The sequence below is a fragment of the Bufo gargarizans genome, chromosome 9 (assembly GCF_014858855.1).
Source record: "Bufo gargarizans isolate SCDJY-AF-19 chromosome 9, ASM1485885v1, whole genome shotgun sequence".
In the NCBI taxonomy this organism is placed as follows: Eukaryota; Metazoa; Chordata; class Amphibia; order Anura; family Bufonidae; genus Bufo; species Bufo gargarizans.
In genome coordinates this window covers 146,788,875-146,812,441 of record NC_058088.1, presented here as the reverse complement: position 1 = coordinate 146,812,441, position 23,567 = coordinate 146,788,875, and the positions used below count along the sequence as shown (strand labels likewise).

At 46.9% G+C, this 23,567-nt stretch overlaps 1 protein-coding gene across 1 annotated transcript in view; it reads right to left on the bottom strand.

The window, feature by feature from the left end:
* SLC25A53 (solute carrier family 25 member 53) overlaps positions 1-20,984 on the bottom strand; it is a 47,813-nt gene extending 26,829 nt beyond the window's left edge. Inside the window, exon 1 of the mRNA XM_044268314.1 lies at positions 20,884-20,984. The gene's annotated coding sequence lies outside the window, so the exon portion shown is untranslated. The remainder of the gene's footprint in view (positions 1-20,883) is intronic.
* Positions 20,985-23,567: the final 2,583 nt, after the last annotated feature.

Genomic DNA, 23,567 nt, shown 5'->3' with positions numbered 1-23,567 from the left:
CACTTATCTGCCCAAGCCTCCAGTCTATCCAGATCGCTCTGTAGTAGTATACTGTCCTCTTCAGTGTTAATTACTTTACACAGTTTAGTGTCATCTGCAACAATTGATTTTTTTTACTGTGCAAGCCTTCTACAAGATCATTAATAAATATATTGAAGAGAATAGGGCCCAATACTGACCCCTGTGGTACCCCACTAGTGACAGTGATCCAATCTTAGTGTGTACCATTAATAACCACCCTCTGTTTTCTATCACCGAGCCAGTTACTTACCCACATACAGACATTTTCTCCCAGTCCAAGCATTCTCATTTTATATACTAACCTTTCATACGGTATACTGTCAAATGCTTTGGAGAAGTCCAGGTTTACGACATCCATTGATTCACTGTGGTCAAGTCTAGAACTTACCTCCTCATAGAAACTGATTACATTTGTTTGACATAACCGATCCCTCATGAAGCCATGCTGCTATGATGTTATTTGCATTGAGATCCTCCAAGATAGCATCTCAAAGAAAACCTTCTGTTTACCCACAACAACTTACTTGCCTATAGTTTCTGGGGTCTGTTTTTGCACCCTTTTTAAATATTGGCACATTTGCTATGCGCCAATCCTGTGGAACATTCCCTGTCAGTATTAAGTCCTTAAATATCAGAAATAAGGGTCTGGCTATGACATTACTTAATTCTCTTAGGATACGGGGTGTATGCTATGACAGAACCGTCTGTCTATGGATTGCTTGTATTCTCCCTCCATTCGTCTGTTTGTTCGGCTGTTGCCTTGCCCGTACAGGCTCCATGTTTTCCCTTGTTTTCTACCGAAGAACTACCGAACGTCCGGCCGGCCCACCCAACATGGAAATGTGCACTCAGATCCAAGCTATCTGGAGATGTTATGTGTCACTATTCGGTTTGGTACTTTGTGTTTTATGTATTTTTATGCTCTTGTTCAACCAGATCAAGGCTATCAGGGGATGTAACTTTTATGAGGATATGTGGTGTTTTGGGGTGTTTTCTGTGGTTGGGAAAAATGTGTATTTTATGCCTGTGAGTAATTAAGTCCATTGTGTTTGTTAAATATATCACAGGCAGAGTGCATTGTGTTTGTTAAATATGTCACAGGCAATGCTATTGTGTTGTTAATTGTGTCACAGACAATGCCTATTCTGTTATTGATTGCGTCACAGGCAATGCCATTGTGTTTGTTGAATGTATAGTTTTTGTGTTTAAACTGTAAAACTGTAAAGGATTGGCTGCTATGTTATGTCCTCAGTTCCCAACCAGGTCCATGGGGGTGGTACCCTTGTTAGAAAATGTGTATAAAAGACAATGCTTGTATAATAAATAAAGACTTGTGGGGAGGGGGGAATTGGTACTTTGGAATATTCTTTTGCCTGTTCCCAGAAAGGTGGATTTCGCATGGTTCCAATTCGGTGGATTCGAGTGTTCGTGGGTTGCTACTCTCTTCGGCAGGTGAATCGCCCGAACGGTCTTAACCCTCACTATACCGGGTTATACCGTAACAACTGGTGGCAAGCAGCGGGATGGTGCTCACAGCCCAGAAGGTCAGCAACACAATCCAGACCGATGGAAATAACGTATGAGAAATTAAGCGTGCTACCCTTAAGAATCTACTGGAACACCGAGGACGACAAGCCAGTAACCTGAAAAAGGGAGAGATTATTGCAGTGCTAGTCGAGATGGATGGAGCACAAGGAACCGGGAGAGTTAATGTGGCCAGCATCAAGGAATGGACACCCGAGGAAGCAAGCTTTGACCGGGCAGTCCAAATCAGGCTGGCACACTATGGTCCCAACCCCAGAGATCGTCGACCGGGTCATGGCAGCCGTAGATGCCAACCGGGTACTTCAGCAAAGAGGTTCTGCAGCAGCGGAGGTACCTAACTATAACAGAAGGAAGAAGGTACACTTCACTGCATTTAAAAACTTTGTAGAAATGGAGGGGGAGATAGATGGGTACCTGGCTGACTTTGAAAGACAGTGTGCCCTACACCAGGTATCCGCAGACGAGTGGGTCACCATCCTCTCTGGGAAGCTATCTGGCTGGGCAAGTGAAGCCTTTCGAGCCATCCCAGACGAGGAGATTACAAGTTACCTGTCTATTAAAGAAGCCCTCTTAGCCAGGTATGCTGTGACCCCGGAGGCATACCGGCGGAGGTTCCAGGACACTAATAAGCTGAGTGGGGACTCATACACTGAGTGGGCATGCCGTATCCATCGCACAGCTGCCCACTGGGTCGCTGGATGCCAAGCGGTGTCCGGGGAGGAGGTGCTACAGTTGTTCATGCTAGAACATTTCTACGAAAGGCTGACTGCAGGGGTAAGAGAATGGGTCCGGGATAGAAAGCAGCTCACCCTACCAGAGGCAGCTTGCTTAGCGGATGAGTACTACCGACCTGCAGCACCCCCTCCAATGAACACATAACCACAACCACCGAGGTTCAATCCCCGTAATTATTTTCAGAATATCAAGTGCCATGGCTGTCACCAGATGGGGCATCGCAAGGTGGACTGTCCCTTGGACCCAGCCGGTCAGGCCCAGTCCTGGAGGGGACCCGCATGGGGAAACAACTGTCCAGCAGTACCAGCTGCCCATTGTGTGGAAGAAGATGAGTGCTGGGTTATCCTGCATGAGGCTAATCCAGCGCAAGCAGCCAGCCGGGACAACTGGCAACACCACACACAGTCAGTTTGAGTCAACAGCAAAGCAGCCGCTGGATTACCGGTGCTATCATGACTCTCTTACAAAAGAACCTTGTTCCTGAGAGTCAGCACACCGGGGACACCGTGGCAGTACGGGTAGCTGGAGGTACCGTTTTTAGGCTACCTGTGGTTCGGGTCCACCTAGACTGGGGGTGGGCTCTAGACATGTTCATGTGGAGTTATGAAGGACTTACCTGCTGATGTATTACTGGGAAATGATTTGGCCCCCCTGGTGTCCGCTTACGCCCCGACGGGCCACGCTAAAGCCAATGCTGTGACCACCTGTGCCCAGACCCGTGCTGCTGGAGCCGACCCACCTTCTGCTGAGACGCAGGTAAGACCACCTCCCCCGACATGTACTGTGGACCGAGCCCCCTTAGGTTGGGATACCCCGGAGGTATTTGGGAGGGAAACCCGGGAGGACCCGACTTTATACAAGTATAGGGCTAAGGCAGACTCCGGGGAAGAGGGGGCAGACGGGGAACGCTATGAGTGGGTGGGGGATACACTGTATAGGATCCCCAAGCCATGCCAGAAAAGTAAAGCCCCTTCGCAAAAAACGCCAGCTGGTGGTGCCCCAGAAATACCGGCTGGAGATTCTGTGAATCGGGCATGATGTACCATTAGCTGGACATCTAGAGTCACGGCGCACAGGGCATAGGATTACTCAGAAATTATTTTGGCCCAACTTTAACCAGGCTGTGCGACAGTATTGTAGGACGCGAGACACATGCCAACGGGTAGGTAAGCGGGGGGACCACCCAAAAACTAGACTCATGTCTATGCCTTTTATTGGGGAGCCCTTTTCCTGCATAGCCGTTGACATCGTGGGTCCACTGGCCAGGGCTAGTCCATCCGGGAAGAACTATATTCTCACCGTGGTGGACTATGCAACCCATTACCCAGAGGCAGTAGCTCTGTCCAACATAGACGCAGAGACAGTAGCTAACGCCCTGGTTAAGATCTTTACTAGAGTGGAGTTCCCTAAGGAGATTCTTTCTGACCAGGGAACCCAATTTACCTCTGTGTTCACCCAGCAGCTGTGGAAGGTGTGCATTAACCCGCTGCTTAGTTCACCTTACCACCCACAGACTAACGGTCTCTGTGAGCGCTTTAATGGCACCCTACTTCAGATGACCCACTAAACCCAGGAGGTCAAATCAATATTCCAATAGTCTGCTGACTATAATTCCTGTTTCTGGTCTTATATTAAAATATAACTTTTATTTTCCCTTTATTAAATACTATATTTAACATACAAAAAACAAAAAAACACACTCTTTTAAAATGTATATGGAGGGCTTGGACCTGTGGGCTCAGTATTCCTATTGTCCGATTAATCAGAGGGACATTCTCTCATAGATATCATGGACTTCTCTGTATTTAATTGTGTAATGACACTTCAGTGCCAGTAGGTGTCACCCCGACACCAGGCAAACGCCGTACTTGGTAATAGTGTTCGGTCCGCAACTATGTATCTATTGTGTCCCTCACTGCTGATTACACAGTTACTATATTCATTCCGTCTTACTGATCTGGCCCTCACACAGGTTCAGCGTCTGCAGATCACCTCTCCCTAGTCCATCTTCAGCCCTGCCATCCTTATTAAAATCTTACAGACACAGCTCCCCCAACATGTTTCACCGCAAACACGGCGTCTTCAGGGGGATGGAGCTCCAGGTTGATAGTAGCTCCATCCCCCTGAAGACGCCGTGTTTGCGGTGAAACATGTTGGGGGAGCTGTGTCTGTAAGATTTTAATAAGGATGGCAGGGCTGAAGATGGACTAGGGAGAGGTGATCTGCAGACGCTGAACCTGTGTGAGGGCCAGATCAGTAAGACGGAATGAATATAGTAACTGTGTAATCAGCAGTGAGGGACACAATAGATACATAGTTGCGGACCGAACACTATTACCAAGTACGGCGTTTGCCTGGTGTCGGGGTGACACCTACTGGCACTGAAGTGTCATTACACAATTAAATACAGAGAAGTCCATGATATCTATGAGAGAATGTCCCTCTGATTAATCGGACAATAGGAATACTGAGCCCACAGGTCCAAGCCCTCCATATACATTTTAAAAGAGTGTGTTTTTTTGTTTTTTGTATGTTAATGGCACCCTCAAACAAATGCTGAGGACATTTGCAGACACTTGCAGAGACTGGGAGAGATTCCTGCCTCACCTGTCATTTGCCTACAGAGAGGTACCCCAGGAGTCTACTGGGTTCTCTCCCTTCGAGTTGCTCTATGGGAGAAGGGTCCGCGGACCCCAAGATCTCATTAGAGGACACTGGGAGGGAGAGACAGAGCAGGAGGGGAACCCCATAGTGCCATATGTTCTGGAAATCAGGGACAGCATAGAGCAACTGTTTCTGATGGTCAGAGAGAATCTACAGGCGGCCCAGGGGAAACAGGAGAGGTGGCATGATCGGGGTGCCCGGCAGCGGGTCTTCCAGGTTGGGCAGAGAGTTTTAGTGCTCAAACCTGTGAAGACAGACAATATGCAAGCATCTTGGCAGGGCCTGTACCAGGTAGTAGCCCAGGTATGTGACACTACCTATGTCGTTGCCAGCTGTGCCGATGAAAGGATCCAGTGATCTTTTCATGTGAACATGCTGAAAGAGTACCAGCAGAGACAGGAGGATGTCGCTGCAGTGTGTGCCCTGGCTGCTAATGACTCAGAGGGGTTACCTCTACCCGACTTACTTGAAAGGGATCCCCAGACTGACTTGACGAGCCTTGTACAGCTAGGGGACAGGTTAAGACCTGCGGAAAAGGAACAGGCTCAGAGGCTGCTGTGGGAGAAACTGGCGACTTTCTCACAAGAGCAGGGCTATACGACCCTGGCTGTACATAAAGACCCCCAGACAGACTCCCCTCTGACAGCCCCCTTACCATATCACTGAAGCAGTCCGAGAAGGAATGCAGAAGGAGATACAGGAGATGACCCAGATTGAGGTCATCGTTCCCTCTGACAGTCCTTGGGCTTCGCCTGTAATCCTGGTGCCCAAGAAAGATGGGACCACTCGGTTCTGTGTAGACTACAGTTAGCTCAACGCGAAGACCACCACTGACGCCTACCCGATGCCCTGGGTAGATGAATTACTAGATCGTATCGCTAGGGGATGTTATCTGACTAGAATAGACCTGTGTAAGGGCTATTGGCAGATTACCCTGGCCGAGGATGCTATCCCTAAGTCGGCCTTCATCACCCCGTTTGGCTTGTACCAATTCCGAGTCATGCCATTTGGGATGAAGAATGCCCCAGCTACCTTCCAACGTACGGTGGATAGTCTCCTCGATGGCTTCCAGGTATTTGCCCGTGCATACCTGGATGACATTGCAGTCCACAGTGGGTCTTGGGAAGAACACATGGTCCATGTAGGGGTAGTCCTAGATAAGATTTAGGCCGCTAGCCTGACCTTGAAGCCAGTTAAGTGCCATCTGGGTATGGCTGAAGTGCAGTACCTGGGTAACCGAGTGGGGTGTGGAAACCAGAGACCGGAGCCAGCCAAGGTACAGGCAGTGGCTAACTGGCCCACACCTATCACTAAGACCCAGGTGCTAGCCTTCTTGGGGACGGCAGGGTACTATAGACGTTTTGTCTCTGACTACAGTGCCATACCTAAGCTGCTGACGGACCTTACTAAGAAAAACTTACCTAAGCAAGTCCTGTGGTCTCCAGCTTGTGAAGCCCCGTTTCAGACACTGAAGCAGGCTCTAGTGAATGCTCCGGTCTTGGCTGCCCCAGTCCCTATAACAAACGTTTCCTCGTCCATACAGATGCCAATATACAGTCCCATGTAAATAACATATCTCCCTCCCCCAGTTACTTGAAGATAAAAGAGAGATAGGAGGCAGCACCTCATGTGTGGTATTGTATGATAATAGGTGCAAGAGATAGATAAAAACTCTTACCAGAAGATGTTGTGAAAAGTCACAACACATATGTGAAGCTTGTGCTGATTTTCCCGATCAGCGTGCGGGGTGCCTGCGCTGCTGCCTAGGTTCCAGCCCCGTGCCTTGGAAGCATTCGTCGGGGAGAAGTAAGTTGCAGAAGAAGAAAGAAGATGAACCTTTGGATGGCGCTGTCAGCAGGAGTAAGAAGCGGGTAGGTATTGATAACAATACTTTTTTTTATTTTCAGTCAACGCGTTTCAGGGGCGGAGAGCCCCCTTCATCAGGACAGTATACAATATAAAACAGCATTCACATGTGGTGGTTATTTAAACTAAAAAAAGGCGCGTGGGGCCAAACAAAGGTGGAGCAAGGGGAGGGGAGGGGGGGGCGGGGAGTGGGTGTGTATCTAAAGCTATAGAGAGTTGTCGCCGGGCACTCAGCTGTTTGCTGATCCTTTAGACATGTATATATAGAATGGACCCAATTTGTTTTGAAACAAGAAAATAAAGTATTTATATATTAAGTTGCTCTGGGATATAGCAATGCTGTAATGGTTAAAAATTGGGCCATATTTAAATTGCTTGTGGATGGATCAGTCTAGTAAAAGATTTTTGGGGAAAAAAAGGCATGAAATGGTATAAAGCATGGTGGTTATATAGACAGTAAAATATAAATATATGATAGGACACCTATAACCAAAAATATATATATATAAAAAATAAATAAATATATATATATATATATATATATATATATATATATAATGTATAGAAAATACAACAACATATATATAAAAATAAAAAGGAAATAAAATTATATATATGATAATATACATCTCATGTCGAAATGAATGGATAAAATACAATGAATGGTACAGGGGGTGGTATAAAGCATGGTGGTTATATTGATTAAAACATATATAAAATATGTATATCTTGATAAATGAATAAATTATATTATATATGTATGTGTACACGTATATACACAAAATTTATACATATATACATCAGCACATACACAAAACTGTACCATGATCTATATTAATATATATAAGAATCCCATTGTACATAAAAATACATATATTGGTGGATAAAATGGGGGGGGGGGGAAGGGGGGTTGTTAGCTGATTTATTTAAAAAGTTAGTGAATAAATAATTTTTGTGGTTGTATGGGGGAAAGCAATATCAGGAGATTAACCTGATTAGAATCCGAGGGAGAAAGTACATTACAGCGCTACTGGTACAATGTTGTAGTTATTTCATAGGGCTGTATCGATTGTCCATCATAGACACAGTTTCACAAATGTAACTAGCAGGGATTTTTTAGGCAGTGATGTGGGACTGCAGATGTTTGTTACATAAAGATAGAAATAGGGATGTAAAACTGAGGCCACCCATACAGTCCATGTAAACAACATCACTCCCAACATGATGCTGCGGTGTGCACTGAAACATGTTGGGGGACGTGTAAAATATGTTTGGACTGGTAAATCCGTACACCAATTTAACAAAGGGATAATTAATCTGCTCCTACTGCCTATAGCAGCAGGTTATAAGGCAGTAGGAGCAGAGCAGCTTGATATCTAGTTTTATGGGAAAAGAGTCAGTAAAACCTGTATTTCGTTCATTTAAATTCCTGCTCATTCTGGACTTTAAAGTCCAGGAGGAGCGCCTATCAGGGACTGACAGCTATCTCTGTATACACAGTCCTAGAGAGAAGGCTGTCAATCACTGATAGGAGCTCCTCCTGGACTTCAAAGCCCAGAATGGAATATAAGTTATACTGTTAACTATATATCACTCTGCTCAGCTCCTCCTGCTCTATAACATGCTGCCTGCAGACTCCATTACATTTTCATGGTGACAGGTTCCCTTTAATAAATCTGGAACTTACCAGCCATAATACAACAGTGAGAACATAGGCTCGGCCACACACAGACACATCTGTGTTTTTAACCCTCATCATTTTAATAGATATGAAATAAAGATATAGTTTTACCACAATTTAAAGGTGGCTTCCAAGTATTTTTTAACTGACTGTTGGGGGTTTGAGACCAGGGACCCCTGCCAATCAGCTGTTTGAGAAGGCAGCAGTGCTCACATTAGCGCTGCGGCCTTCTCTAAGCTTCCCCTAGGCCAGTGATGTCATGTGGCCTAGGAGCAGCTCAGCCCTATCCAACTGAATGTGCGGGCCCCCCAGAGCGTTTCGCTTGGGGGACACATGGGGGCAATTGCACCTTATATGTCAAGTATCCTTTTGTTCTTTCTCTCTCCTTTTTTCACGCTTTTTCTTTACAGGTTACCTCAAGTTTTGGTTTGGTTTTGATTTACCTGTGAGCCGTGGTGACAGCTAGGGCCTCAGCTGATTGGCCGCTGCTGTTGCTGAGGGTATTCATGGACCCTGGTTGGTGGCTGTCGCAGTGGCGGGAAGAGCCCGGTCTTTATATTGTAGGTGCGGCGGCGCTTCTGGGCCAGTTTCAAGACCGGATTGTCGCATTGCTGGATCTGCAGGATGGAGGCTTAATAGAGAAGGCTGAAGGTGCGGGAGGTAAAGAAGGGTTAAGAGCCTGCCTGGAGATGCCGCCGTGTCAAGTACCGACGCTTGCTGCGCTTGACTCACCCCTTCATACGCCGCTGGCTGATCCATCGCTTCATTCATCACCGCTGCCTGCATCGCTGCTTCCTCCTCGTCAGATGCCTCCGCTGCCTTCAACGCCGCTGTCCCAGCCTGGAGTTTTGGTATCGAGGGAGAGAGAACGTCATGCAGCTCCCTGTGGATGTTCCTGTGTCGGGTATGAGCGGGGAGGGGGGGCAATGGCGCGCCCAGGCAAAAGAGCTCGTAAAGCCAGGGCTGCCTATACCCCTCCCCCTGATGTTGGCCGCAGGAGGAGCTGTTCTCACGAGATTTCGGCTTCGTCTCGCCGGCAGAGTCAGCGATCCTCCAGTACCATAGAGGGAGTGGTACAGAGGGGCCGGAACAAGAAAGAAGTCGGCAGCAGTGTGGGAGAGAGCCTTTTGCAGCGGAGCCTGGAGGCTGAGTGCACCATCGATTCAGTGCAGGAGGCTGTCAGCCGACGTCATGATGGAGGGGCTCCCACAGTATATGGTTGAGCCTGCTCCGGGCCCCCATGAAGCTTCAAGCCACACAGTAGCCTCAACCTCTGGTAGCTTCCAGGAGGTCCAGCAGTGTGGTAAGATTGATGTCCCTTCGTCTGACACATTAAATGGCTTTATTAAATTAGTTATGGACTGGGAAATTCACACTAGTATTAATGCATTTTGTGTAGGCATATATTAACTGTTTTCTTTGAATGGACCGCGCTGCACCCGGATAGAGCTGAAAAATCCTCCCTTCCAGATCTCGCAGGAATTTCCTGGATATGGGTAAGCGGTCAGTTCACTTGAGTTCACCTTTCCTCCAGGTAACCTTATGAGAAATCAAGGTGCCACCAATAGTGAAGTACCATCACACGAGGTTCCAACTGCAAGGTTTTTATTATACTCACAAGATGGATAAAGTAACATGCGGTGTATACAAATCAATTCACTCATATAGTAACTGTACTTCACTGAAAAATGTATCTATTTGTGGGAGAGGTCTCCCACCTAAATGCGGAAGAATGACCCCCTCCGCGGCATGGAGGTGGAACGCACGCTATGGATGAAAGTAAGTTACACACGTGTGAACTTTTGTCTAAATATTAGGGAGCAGACTCCAGACATTGTTCTGGACTGCATATCACCAGTCGGAGCACCAGAAAGCTATCCAGCTAATAGCTCCTAAGCTTTATTTTCATCTCTTTATCCCCTGATGAATCTGCCAATAAACATTGACAGAGGAAACGCGTCAGGACTTGAATAGACGGATTATCTGGAACACATGAACTGGGAGTTATTAATTTAGGGCAAGTCTTATCTAGGGTCAGCCACCGATAAGTGGGGTCGCTCTCTAGGGGGTGATTCTTCTGCATTTAGACAGGAGACCTCTCCGCTTTTAGGCAGGGCTTTATAGAACGAATAGGGACATTATCCCTCCCCCATAACCTTTTGGATGGTTTCTACAGCGGACGAGCCTACAATTAAGGTCCACGGATCGAAAAGAGAATTTTCACCAAATACATCTATCCGACCTAAGACCCAGACTCAGACACGACAGAAATTGTACATCAAGCCGTGAGTCATTACAAACAATTCAGTGATATAAAATACATCATTATATGGTAAAAGTGGTGTTATGTACCTAAAATATATGTTTACTTGCCAGATAACTAATTGCAGTCACCTACAACATTTATCTATTTGTGGGACTTATTTTAGCAAATACCTAATATAAAAGTAAAGTTTTAAGTAAGTAAATGTTTTTGTTATGGACTGGGTTGGTAGTCAAAGGGTTAATGCAGTGAGCAGGTTAATGCCGCAGCGGACGTATGGAGCTCAGGCTCCAAACCTCTTAATGCTGATGTTTATGTTCCGCTTCTGCTTTTTTATTATTTTCAAAAACCCACTTTTTAGGGACCAGTTCAAGTCTGAAGTCACTTTGCGAGGCTTACGTAATAGAAACCACCCAAAAATGACCCCATTCGAGAAACTACACCCCTCAAGGTATTCAAAACTGATTTTACAAACATTATTAACCCTTTAGGTGTTCCCCAAGAGTTGATGGCAAATGGAGATGAAATTTCAGAATTTCAATTTTTTGCCAAATTTTCCATTTTAATCCATTTTTTCCACTAACAAAGCAAGGGTTAACAGCCAAACAAAACTCTATATTTATTGCCCTGACTCTGCCGTTTACAGAAACACCCGATATGTGGTCGTAAACCACTGTACGGCCCCACGTCAGGGCGTAGAGGCAAAGGAGCACCGTGTGGTTTTTGGAAGGCATATTTTGCAGGACTGGTTTATTTACACCATGTCCCATTTGAAGCCCCCTGATGCACCCCTAGAGTAGAAACTCCCAAAAAGTGACCACATTTTGGAAACTACGGGATAATGTGGCCGTTTCTTTGGTACTATTTTAGAGTACATATTTTTGGTTGCTCTATATTACACTTTTTCAGAAGCAAAGTAGCAAAAAATAGAAATTCTGAAATTTCATCTCCACTTGCCATTGACTCTTGTGGAACACTTAAAGGGTTAACAAAGTTTGTAAAATCAGTTTTGAATGCCTTGAGGGGTGTCGTTTCTTAGAGGGGGTAACTTTTTGGAGTTTCTACTCTAGGTGTGCATCAGGGGGGGGCTTCAAATGAGACATGGTGTCAAAAGACAAGTCCAGCAAAAGATGCCTTCCAAAATCCATATTCTTCTGCCCCCTGCTGTGTGCCCGTACAGAGGTTTACGACCACATATGGGGTGTTTCTGTAAACTAAAGAATCAGGACAATAAATATTTAGTTTTGTTTGGCTGTTAACCCTTGCTTTGTTACGGGAAAAAATGGATCAAAATGGAAAATTTAGCAAAAAATACCTGTATTGGCACCGTCTTTTTTTTTATTATTTACAAAGTTCATCTGACAGATTAGATCATGCGCTATTTTTATAGAGCAGGTTGTTACGGACGCAGGGATACCTAATATGTTTACTTTTTAAAATTTATTTAAGTTTTACACAATAATATCATTTTTGAAACAAAAAAAATAATTTTAGTGTCTCCATAGTCTGAGAGCCATAATTTTTTTATTTTTTGGGTGATTGTCTTAGTTATGGTCTCATTTTTTGCAGGATGAGATGACTATTTTAATGGTATGATTTTGGGGTGCGTATACCTTTTTGATCACTTGCTATTACACTTTTTGTGATGTAAGGTGACAAAATTTTGGCTTTTTTGACACCATTTTTATTTTTACGTTGTTCACCTGAGGGGTTAGATCATATGATAATTTTTTATAGAGCAGGTTCTTACGGACACGGCAATACCCAATATGTATACCTTTTTTTATTTATTAACCACTTGGCGCCACGCTAACGCCGAAAGGCGTCATCTCCGCGGCGCTCCCAGGCTACGCTAACGCCGATTGGCGTCATCTCGCGTGAGCCGAGATTTCCTGTGAACGCGCGCACACAGGCGCGCGCGCTCACAGGAACGGAAGGTAAGAGAGTGGATCTCCAGCCTGCCAGCGGCGATCGCTCGCTGGCAGGCTGGAGATCCGAATTTTTTAACCCCTAACAGGTATATTAGACGCTGTTTTCATAACAGCGTCTAATATACCTCCTACCTGGTCCTCTGGTGGTCCCTTTTGTTAGGATCGACCACCAGAGGACTCAGGTAGGTCAGTACAGTCGCACCAAACACCACACTACACTACACTACACCCCCCCGTCACTTATTAACCCCTTATAAACCCCTGATCACCCATGATCACCCCATATAAACTCCCTGATCACCCCCCTGTCATTGATCACCGCCCTGTCATTGATCACCCCCCTGTCAGGCTCCGTTCAGACGTCCGTATGATTTTTACGGATCCACGGATACATGGATCGGATCCGCAAAAAGCATACGGACGTCTGAATGGAGCCTTACAGGGGGGTGATCAATGACAGGCGGGTGATCACCCATATACACTCCCTGATCACCCCCCTGTCATTGATAACCCCCCTGTAAGGCTCCATTCAGACGTCCGCATGCGTTTTGTGGATCCGATCCATGTATCCATGGATCCGTAAAAAATCATACGGACGTCTGAATGGAGCCTTACAGGGGGGTGATCAATGACAGGCGGGTGATCACCCATATACACTCCCTGATCACCCCCTGTCATTGATCACCCCCCTGTCATTGATCACTCCCCTGTAAGGCTCCATTCAGACGTCCGCATGATTTTTACGGATACATGGATCGGATCCGCAAAACACATGCGGACGTCTGAATGGAGCCTTACAGGGGGTGATCAATGACAGGCGGGTGATCACCCATATACACTCCCTGATCACCCCCCTGTCATTGATAACCCCCCTGTAAGCCTCCATTCAGACGTCAGCATGCGTTTTGTGGATCCGATCCATGTATCCATGGATCCGTAAAAAATCATGCGGATGTCTGAATGGAGCCTTACAGGGGGGGGTGATCAGTGACAGGGGGGTGATCACCCTGATTACCCTGATCACCCCTGTCATTGATAACCCCCCTGTAAGGCTCCATTCAGACGTCCGCATGCGTTTTGTGGATCCGATCCATGTATCCATGGATCCGTAAAAAATCATGCGGATGTCTGAATGGAGCCTTACAGGGGGGGTGATCAGTGACAGGGGGGTGATCACCCTGATTACCCTGATCACCCCCTGTCATTGATAACCCCCCTGTAAGGCTCCATTCAGACGTCCGCATGCGTTTTGTGGATCCGATACATGTATCCATGGATCCGTAAAAAATCATGCGGATGTCTGAATGGAGCCTTACAGGGGGGGTGATCAGTGACAGGGGGGTGATCACCCTGATTACCCTGATCACCCCCTGTCATTGATAACCCCCCTGTAAGGCTCCATTCAGACGTCCGCATGCGTTTTGTGGATCCGATCCATGGATCCGTAAAAAATCATGCGGATGTCTGAATGGAGCCTTACAGGGGGGGTGATCAGTGACAGGGGGGTGATCACCCTGATCACCCCCTGTCATTGATAACCCCCCTGTAAGGCTCCATTCAGACGTCCGCATGCGTTTTGTGGATCCGATACATGTATCCATGGATCCGTAAAAAATCATGCGGATGTCTGAATGGAGCCTTACAGGGGGGGTGATCAGTGACAGGGGGGTGATTACCCTGATCACCCCCTGTCATTGATAACCCCCCTGTAAGGCTCCATTCAGACGTCCGCATGCGTTTTGTGGATCCGATACATGTATCCATGGATCCGTAAAAAATCATGCGGATGTCTGAATGGAGCCTTACAGGGGGGGTGATCAGTGACAGGGGGGTGATTACCCTGATCACCCCCTGTCATTGATAACCCCCCTGTAAGGCTCCATTCAGACGTCCGCATGCGTTCTGTGGATCCGATCCATGTATCCATGGATCCGTAAAAAATCATGCGGATGTCTGAATGGAGCCTTACAGGGGGGGTGATCAATGACAGGGGGGTGATCAGGGAGTCTATATGGGTGATCACCCCCCTGTCATTGATCACCCCCCTGTCATTGATCACCCCCCCCCCCTGGTAAGGCTCCATTCAGACATTTTTTTTGGCACAAGTTAGCGGAAATTTTTTGTTTGTTTTTGTTTTTTCTTACTAAGTCTCATATTCCACTAACTTGTGTCAAAAAATAAAATCTCACATGAACTCGCCATACCCCCTCACGGAATCCAAATGCGTAAACATTTTTAGACATTTATTTTCCAGACTTCTTCTCACGCTTTAGGGCCCCTAAAAAGCCAGGGCAGTATAAATACCCCAAATGTGACCCCATTTCGGAAAGAAGACACCCCAAGGTATTCCGTGAGGGGCGAATTGAGTCCATGAAAGATTGAAATTTTTGTCCTAAGTTAGCGGAAAGTGAGACTTTGTGAGAAAAAAACAAAAAAAAATCAATATCCGCTAACTTATGCAAAAAAAAAAAAAATTCTAGGAACTTGCCAGGCCCCTCATTGAATACCTTGGGGTGTCTTCTTTCCAAAGTGGGGTCACATGTGGGGTATTTATACTGCCCTGGCTTTTTAGGGGCCCGAAAGTGTGAGAAGAAGTCTGGGATCCAAATGTCTAAAAATGCCCTCCTAAAAGGAATTTGGGCCCCTTTGCGCATCTAGGCTGCAAAAAAGTGTCACACATGTGGTATCGCCGTACTCAGGAGAAGTTGGGGAATGTGTTTTGGGGTGTCATTTTACATATACCCATGCTGGGTGAGAAATATCTTGGTCAAATGCCAACTTTGTATAAAAAAATGGGAAAAGTTGTCTTTTGCCAAGATATTTCTCTCATCCAGCATGGGTATATGTAAAATGACACCCCAAAACACATTCCCCAACTTCTCCTGAGTACGGCGATACCAGATGTGTGACACTTTTTTGCAGCCAAGGTGGGCAAAGGGGCACATATTCCAAAGTGCACCTTTCGGATTTCGCAGGCCATTTTTTACACATTTTGATTGCAAGGTACTTCTTACACATTTGGGCCCCTAAATTGCCAGGGCAGTATAACTACGCCACAAGTGACCCCATTTTGGAAAGAAGACACCCCAAGGTATTCCGTGAGGGGCACGGCGAGTTCCTAGAATGTTTTATTTTTTGTCACAAGTTAGCGGAAAATGATGATTTTTCTTTTTTTTTCTTTTTTCCTTACAAAGTCTCATATTCCACTAACTTGCGACAAAAAATAAAAAATTCTAGGAACTCGCCATGCCCCTCACAGAATACCTTGGGGTGTCTTCTTTCCAAAATGGGGTCACTTGTGGCGTAGTTATACTGCCCTGGCAATTTAGGGGCCCAAATGTGTGAGAAGTACTTTGCAATCAAAATCTGTAAAAAATGCCCTGCAAAATCTGAAAGGTGCACTTTGGAATATGTGCCCCTTTGCCCACCTTGGCAGCAAAAAAGTGTGACACATGTGGTATCGCCGTACTCAGGAGAAGTTGGGGAATGTGTTTTGGGGTGTCATTTTACATATACCCATGCTGGGTGAGAAAAATATCTTGGTCAAATGCCAAATTTGTATAAAAAAATGGGAAAAGTTGTCTTTTGCCAAGATATTTCTCTCACCCAGCATGGGTATATGTAAAATGACACCCCAAAACACATTCCCCAACTTCTCCTGAGTACGGCGATACCAGATGTGTGACACTTTTTTGATGCCAAGGTGGGCAAAGGGGCACATATTCCAAAGTGCACCTTTCGGATTTCACCGGTCATTTTTTTACACATTTTGATTGCAAGGTACTTCTCACACATTTGGGCCCCTAAATTGCCAGGGCAGTATAACTACGCCACAAGTGACCCCATTTTGGAAAGAAGACACCCCAAGGTATTCCGTGAGGGGCATGGCGAGTTCCTAGAATTTTTTATTTTTTGTCGCAAGTTAGTGGAATATGAGACTTTGTAAGGAAAAAAGAGAAAAAAAAAAAAAATCATCATTTTCCGCTAACTTGTGACAAAAAATAAAAAATTCTAGGAACTCGCCATGCCCCTCACGGAATACCTTGGGGTGTCTTCTTTCCAAAATGGGGTCACTTGTGGCGTAGTTATACTGCCCTGGCAATTTAGGGGCCCAAATGTGTGAGAAGTACCTTGCAATCAAAATGTGTAAAAAATGGCCTGCAAAATCTGAAAGGTGCACTTTGGAATATGTGCCCCTTTGCCCACCTTGGCAGCAAAAAAGTGTGACACATCTGGTATCGCCGTACTCAGGAGAAGTTGGGGAATGTGTTTTGGGGTGTCATTTTACATATACCCATGCTGGGTGAGAGAAATATCTTGGCAAAAGACAACTTTTCCCATTTTTTTATACAAAGTTGGCATTTGACCAAGATATTTTTCTCACCCAGCATGGGTATATGTAAAATGACACCCCAAAACACATTCCCCAACTTCTCCTGAGTACGGCGATACCAGATGTGTCACACTTTTTTGCTGCCAAGGTGGGCAAAGGGGCACATATTCCAAAGTGCACCTTTCGGATTTCACCGGTCATTTTTTACACATTTTGATTGCAAAGTTCTTCTCACACATTTGGGCCCCTAAATTGCCAGGGCAGTATAACTACCCCACAAGTGACCCCATTTTGGAAAGAAGACACCCCAAGGTATTCCGTGAGGGGCATGGCAAGTTTTTAGAATTTTTTATTTTTTGTCGCAAGTTAGTGGAATATGAGACTTTGTAAGAAAAAATAAAAAAAATAAAATCATCATCATTTTCCGCTAACTTGTGACAAAAAATAAAAAGTTCTATGAACTCACTATGCCCATCAGCGAATACCTTAGGGTGTCTACTTTCCGAAATGGGGTCATTTGTGGGGGTTTTCTACTGTTTGGGCATTGTAGAACCTCAGGAATCATGACAGGTGCTCAGAAAGTCAGAGCTGCTTCAAAAAGCGGAAATTCACATTTTTGTACCATAGTTTGTAAATGCTATAACTTTTACCCAAACCATTTTTTTTTTGCCCAAACATTTTTTTTTTATCAAAGACATGTAGAACAATAAATTTGGCGAAAAATGTATATATGGATGTCGTTTTTTTTGCAAAATTTTACAGCTGAAAGTGAAAAATGTCATTTTTTTGCAAAAAAATAGTTAAATTTAGATTAATAACAAAAAAAGTAAAAATGTCAGCGGCAATAAAATACCACCAAATGAAAGCTCTATTAGTGAGAAGAAAAGGAGGTAAAATTCATTTGGGTGGTAAGTTGCATGACCGAGCAATAAACCGCTAAAGTTGTGGAGTGCCGATTTGTAAAAAAGGGCCTGGTCACTAGGGGGGTATAAACCTGTGGTCCTTAAGTGGTTAAGGTTTTACACAATAATAATAAGAGCCATAGTTTTTTTTATTTTGTGGGCCATTGTCTCACGTAGGGGCTCATTTCTTGCCGGATGAGGCGACAGTTTGATAGTACTATTTTGGCGCACATACAACTTTTTTGATCACTTTTATTACCTTTTTGGGGAAGTAAGGTGGGCAAAATTTCAATTTCATCATAGTTTTTATTTTATTATTTTTATGGCGTTCACCGTGCGGGGAATGTAACATGACCGTTTTATAGATCAGGTCGTTTGGGACGCAGTGATATATAACATCTGTAGGGAAAAAAATATTATTATTTTTTTTATCAGGGATAAATGTTTTTTATTATTCTTACTTTTTTTTCACTTTTTTAATATTTTTTTACCCTGACTCACTTGGTTCTTGAAGATCCAGTGGGTCTGATGTCTGTATAATACAGTACAGTACAATATATATTGTACTGTACTGTATTTCACTTACACTTTGTCTGAACAGATCTCTGCCTTTAGCACAGATCTGTTCAGCACCATGGACAGCAGGATGCCTGAGAAGGCGTCCTGTTGCCATGGGAACCTTCCCCGTCTGCCACAACTGAGCAGACTGGGAAGTGGGAAGGCACAGCAGCCCCCCGATGGGAGAGGGAGGGAGCTCCCTCCCTGTTAACCTCTTCCATACATCGGTCCCTACGGACAGTGGCATGGAAGGGGTCAAAACGGCTGACATCTGCACAGATGTCAGCCGTTTGAATCAGAGTGTCAGCAATGAGCCGACACTCTGATTCAACTGCTTGGTCATCCTGAGAATAAACGGGGGGCAGGCGGAAGATCGTGCGCCCACCCCCCACACTGCCGTGACCGCAGGGATCAGAAACTTGCACAGGCGCTACAAACTGCAGGTCTGAATTGACCTGCGGTTTGTAGCGATCGGCAATGCGGGCGGGTCACAGGACCCCCCTAGGCATTATCACAGGGTGCCTGCTGAATGATTTCAACAGGCACCCCATTCTGATCACTGCCAGCCGTGGACAGGTCATCACAAAAAAAAATCTCAGAAAACCCCTTTAACCTATTAGGGGGAGGCTGATTGCCAGTACTTCTTGAATCCGTTTTCCACATGCACTGATACTCTGTAAAGGGAAATTTCTAAACATCTCCCAGCAGCAGTCAGTGAAATACAAACTGAATATGGAAAACAATTGTGTGACTAAGCACACTAAGATCAATGTATACATGTGCTGCCGTCTGTGACTTACAATGGGTTGTTTAGTGGTCCCTGCTGGTCCTACATCTGACTGCTGCAGCCAATCATTGGACTCAGCAATTATATGCTGGAGCCTGGAGATAAAGACCAGAGCTGCAGAGCTGGAAACTGGGTGGGGGCTACGTGGTGAGTTGTTTTATTAGGTTTGGGGGCGCTGGGGGGGCTTGGACAACCCCTTTAGCTGGGATATGTCTTCATACGATTTAAATCCTGGAAGTAAAATAAAGATGCGGGTTCTTTATTCTTTCATATTGTCCCATGCATCTTGCCTCTTGCCGCTGTTCTTATATACTAATGTGCCGTAGCCGTTTTTCTGGTCTGCAAATTACGGATCCACAAAATGTGAATAGGATGAGGACTAAAACAACAGTAGTGTACATAAGCCCTTAAAGGGATTCTGTCACCTCGTTTTAGCCTATAGAGCTGCGGACATGCACGGCTAGATCGCCGCTAGCATGTCCGCACTATACCTGTCCTATAGCACCACCTGCGTCCTCCGAATCTCCTCCTTGTTCACCGTTAGATCGCCGTAATCTCACGATGAGTAAGCTCGCGCATGCGCAGTTCCTTTCCTGAGGCTGATGCCAGCACAGGGAAGGAACACTATGCCGGCACTGCGCACCGCGAGATTACAGTGATCTAACTGTGAGCAAGGAGGAGATTCGGAGGACGCAGGCGGTGCTGGGCTCCAAGAAGGTTAGTGCAGCCCCTTGGGCTCCTTACCCGGCTCATTTACATATCTATACAATCTTTATTAAACACAATAAAAGGACACAGCCCTATAGGACAGGTATAGTGCGGACATGCTAGCGGCGATCTAGCCGTGCATGTCCGCAGCGCTATAGGGAAAAACGAGGGGACAGAATCCCTTTAACAAGAAAGCCCTCTGACCAACCCAGGAAATGGTGGAGGGCACTATACATGTCACCCATCCTGCTATCTGCAGAGTTGGTAGTGCTGTCAGAAAACTCCCCACTCCAGAAAGAGGGGAGGCAAAACGGAATGACTGCAGTCCTCAACACAGAGCACGGCATGGAACATATTCCAGTGCAGGCAGAGGGGCAGGAAGGGGCGCCCTCCACCCGTCTACATACCGGTCCGGTCACAGGAAGAAGCGGCGGCCCTGCTGAGCGTCCACACGGCTTATGGCAGGGGGACTACTTACCGGTCCGGTCACAGGAAGAAGCGGCGGCCCTGCTGAGCGTCCACACAGCTATGTCAGGGGGACTACTTACCGGTCCGGTCACAGGAAGAAGCGGCGGCCCTGCTGAGCGTCCTTCCGGGAGCTGGACCACAGCTATGTCAGGAGGACACTATCGGCGGCCCTGCCGAGCGTCCACACAGCTATGTCAGGGGGACTACATACCGGTCCTGTCACAGGAAGAAGCGGCGGCCCTGCTAAGCGTCCACACGGCTATGTCAGGGGGACTACATACCGGTCCTGTCACAGGAAGAAGCGGCGGCCCTGCCGAGCGTCCACACGGCTATGTCAGGGGGACTACATACCTGTCCGGTCACATGAAGAAGCGGCGGCCCTGCTGAGCGTCCACACGGCTATGTCAGGAGGACTACATACCTGTCCTGTCACAGGAAGAAGCGGCGGCCCTGCTGAGCATCCTTCCGGGAGCTGGACCACAGCTGTCAGGAGGACACGCCCTTGGCCGCAGCTGGAGACGCTCAGCATCACTTCCTCTGTGGAATCCTTTGTTGTGTGGCGTGGGTCACACGGAACCGGACGAGCCCAGAAGCTGCTGGTTCAGGGGGATGCAGCTATTATCAGAGTAGGCGATGATTTGTGCCCAGAAGCTGCTGGTTCAGGGGGATGCAGCTATTATCAGAGTAGGCGCCATGATCTGTGCCCAGAAGCTGCTGGTTCAGGGGGATGCAGCTATTATCAGAGTAGGCGATGATCTGTGCCCAGAAGCTGCTGGTTCAGGGGGATGCAGCTATTATCAGAGTAGGCGATGATCTGTGCCCAGAAGCTGCTGGTTCAGGGGGATGCAGCTATTATCAGAGTAGGCGATGATCTGTGCCCAGAAGCTGCTGGTTCAGGGGGATGCAGCTATTATCAGAGTAGGCGATGATCTGTGCCCAGAAGCTGCTGGTTCAGGGGGATGCAGCTATTATCAGAGTAGGCGCCATAATCTGTGCCCAGAAGCTGCTGGTTCAGGGGGATGCAGCTATTATCAGAGTAGGCGATGATCTGTGCCCAGAAGCTGCTGGTTCAGGGGGATGCAGCTATTATCAGAGTAGGCGCCATGATCTGTGCCCAGAAGCTGCTGGTTCAGGGGGATGCAGCTATTATCAGAGTAGGCGATGATCTGTGCCCAGAAGCTGCTGGTTCAGGGGGATGCAGCTATTATCAGAGTAGGCAATGATTTGTGCCCAGAAGCTGCTGGTTCAGGGGGATGCAGCTATTATCAGAGTAGGCGCCATGATCTGTGCCCAGAAGCTGCTGGTTCAGGGGGATGCAGCTATTATCAGAGTAGGCGATGATCTGTGCCCAGAAGCTGCTGGTTCAGGGGGATGCAGCTATTATCAGAGTAGGCGCCATGATCTGTGCCCAGAAGCTGCTGGTTCAGGGGGATGCAGCTATTATCAGAGTAGGCGATGATCTGTGCCCAGAAGCTGCTGGTTCAGGGGGATGCAGCTATTATCAGAGTAGGCGCCATGATCTGTGCCCAGAAGCTGCTGGTTCAGGGGGATGCAGCTATTATCAGAGTAGGCGATGATTTGTGCCCAGAAGCTGCTGGTTCAGGGGGATGCAGCTATTATCACAGTAGGCGATGATTTGTGCCCAGAAGCTGCTGGTTCAGGGGGATACAGCTATTATCAGAGTAGGCGCCATGATCTGTGCCCAGAAGCTGCTGGTTCAGGGGGATGCAGCTATTATCAGAGTAGGCGATGATCTGTGCCCAGAAGCTGCTGGTTCAGGGGGATGCAGCTATTATCAGAGTAGGCAATGATTTGTGCCCAGAAGCTGCTGGTTCAGGGGGATGCAGCTATTATCAGAGTAGGCGATGATCTGTGCCCAGAAGCTGCTGGTTCAGGGGGATGCAGCTATTATCAGAGTAGGCGATGATCTGTGCCCAGAAGCTGCTGGTTCAGGGGGATGCAGCTATTATCAGAGTAGGCGCCATGATCTGTGCCCAGAAGCTGCTGGTTCAGGGGGATGCAGCTATTATCAGAGTAGGCGATGATCTGTGCCCAGAAGCTGCTGGTTCAGGGGGATGCAGCTATTATCAGAGTAGGCGCCATGATCTGTGCCCAGAAGCTGCTGGTTCAGGGGGATGCAGCTATTATCAGAGTAGGCGATGATCTGTGCCCAGAAGCTGCTGGTTCAGGGGGATGCAGCTATTATCAGAGTAGGCGCCATGATCTGTGCCCAGAAGCTGCTGGTTCAGGGGGATGCAGCTATTATCAGAGTAGGCGATGATTTGTGCCCAGAAGCTGCTGGTTCAGGGGGATGCAGCTATTATCACAGTAGGCGATGATTTGTGCCCAGAAGCTGCTGGTTCAGGGGGATACAGCTATTATCAGAGTAGGCGATGATCTGTGCCCAGAAGCTGCTGGTTCAGGGGGATGCAGCTATTATCAGAGTAGGCGCCATGATCTGTGCCCAGAAGCTGCTGGTTCAGGGGGATACAGCTATTATCAGAGTAGGCGCCATGATCTGTGCCCAGAAGCTGCTGGTTCAGGGGGATACAGCTATTATCAGAGTAGGCGCCATGATTTGTGCCCAGAAGCTGCTGGTTCAGGGGGATACAGCTATTATCAGAGTAGGCGATGATTTGTGCCCAGAAGCTGCTGGTTCAGGGGGATACAGCTATTATCAGAGTAGGCGATGATCTGTGCCCAGAAGCTGCTGGTTCAGGGGGATACAGCTATTATCAGAGTAGGCAATGATTTGTGCCCAGAAGCTGCTGGTTCAGGGGGATACAGCTATTATCAGAGTAGGCGATGATTTGTGCCCAGAAGCTGCTGGTTCAGGGGGATACAGCTATTATCAGAGTAGGCGCCATGATCTGTGCCCAGAAGCTGCTGGTTCAGGGGGATACAGCTATTATCAGAGTAGGCGCCATGATTTGTGCCCAGAAGCTGCTGGTTCAGGGGGATACAGCTATTATCAGAGTAGGCGATGATTTGTGCCCAGAAGCTGCTGGTTCAGGGGGATACAGCTATTATCAGAGTAGGCGATGATCTGTGCCCAGAAGCTGCTGGTTCAGGGGGATACAGCTATTATCAGAGTAGGTGATGATT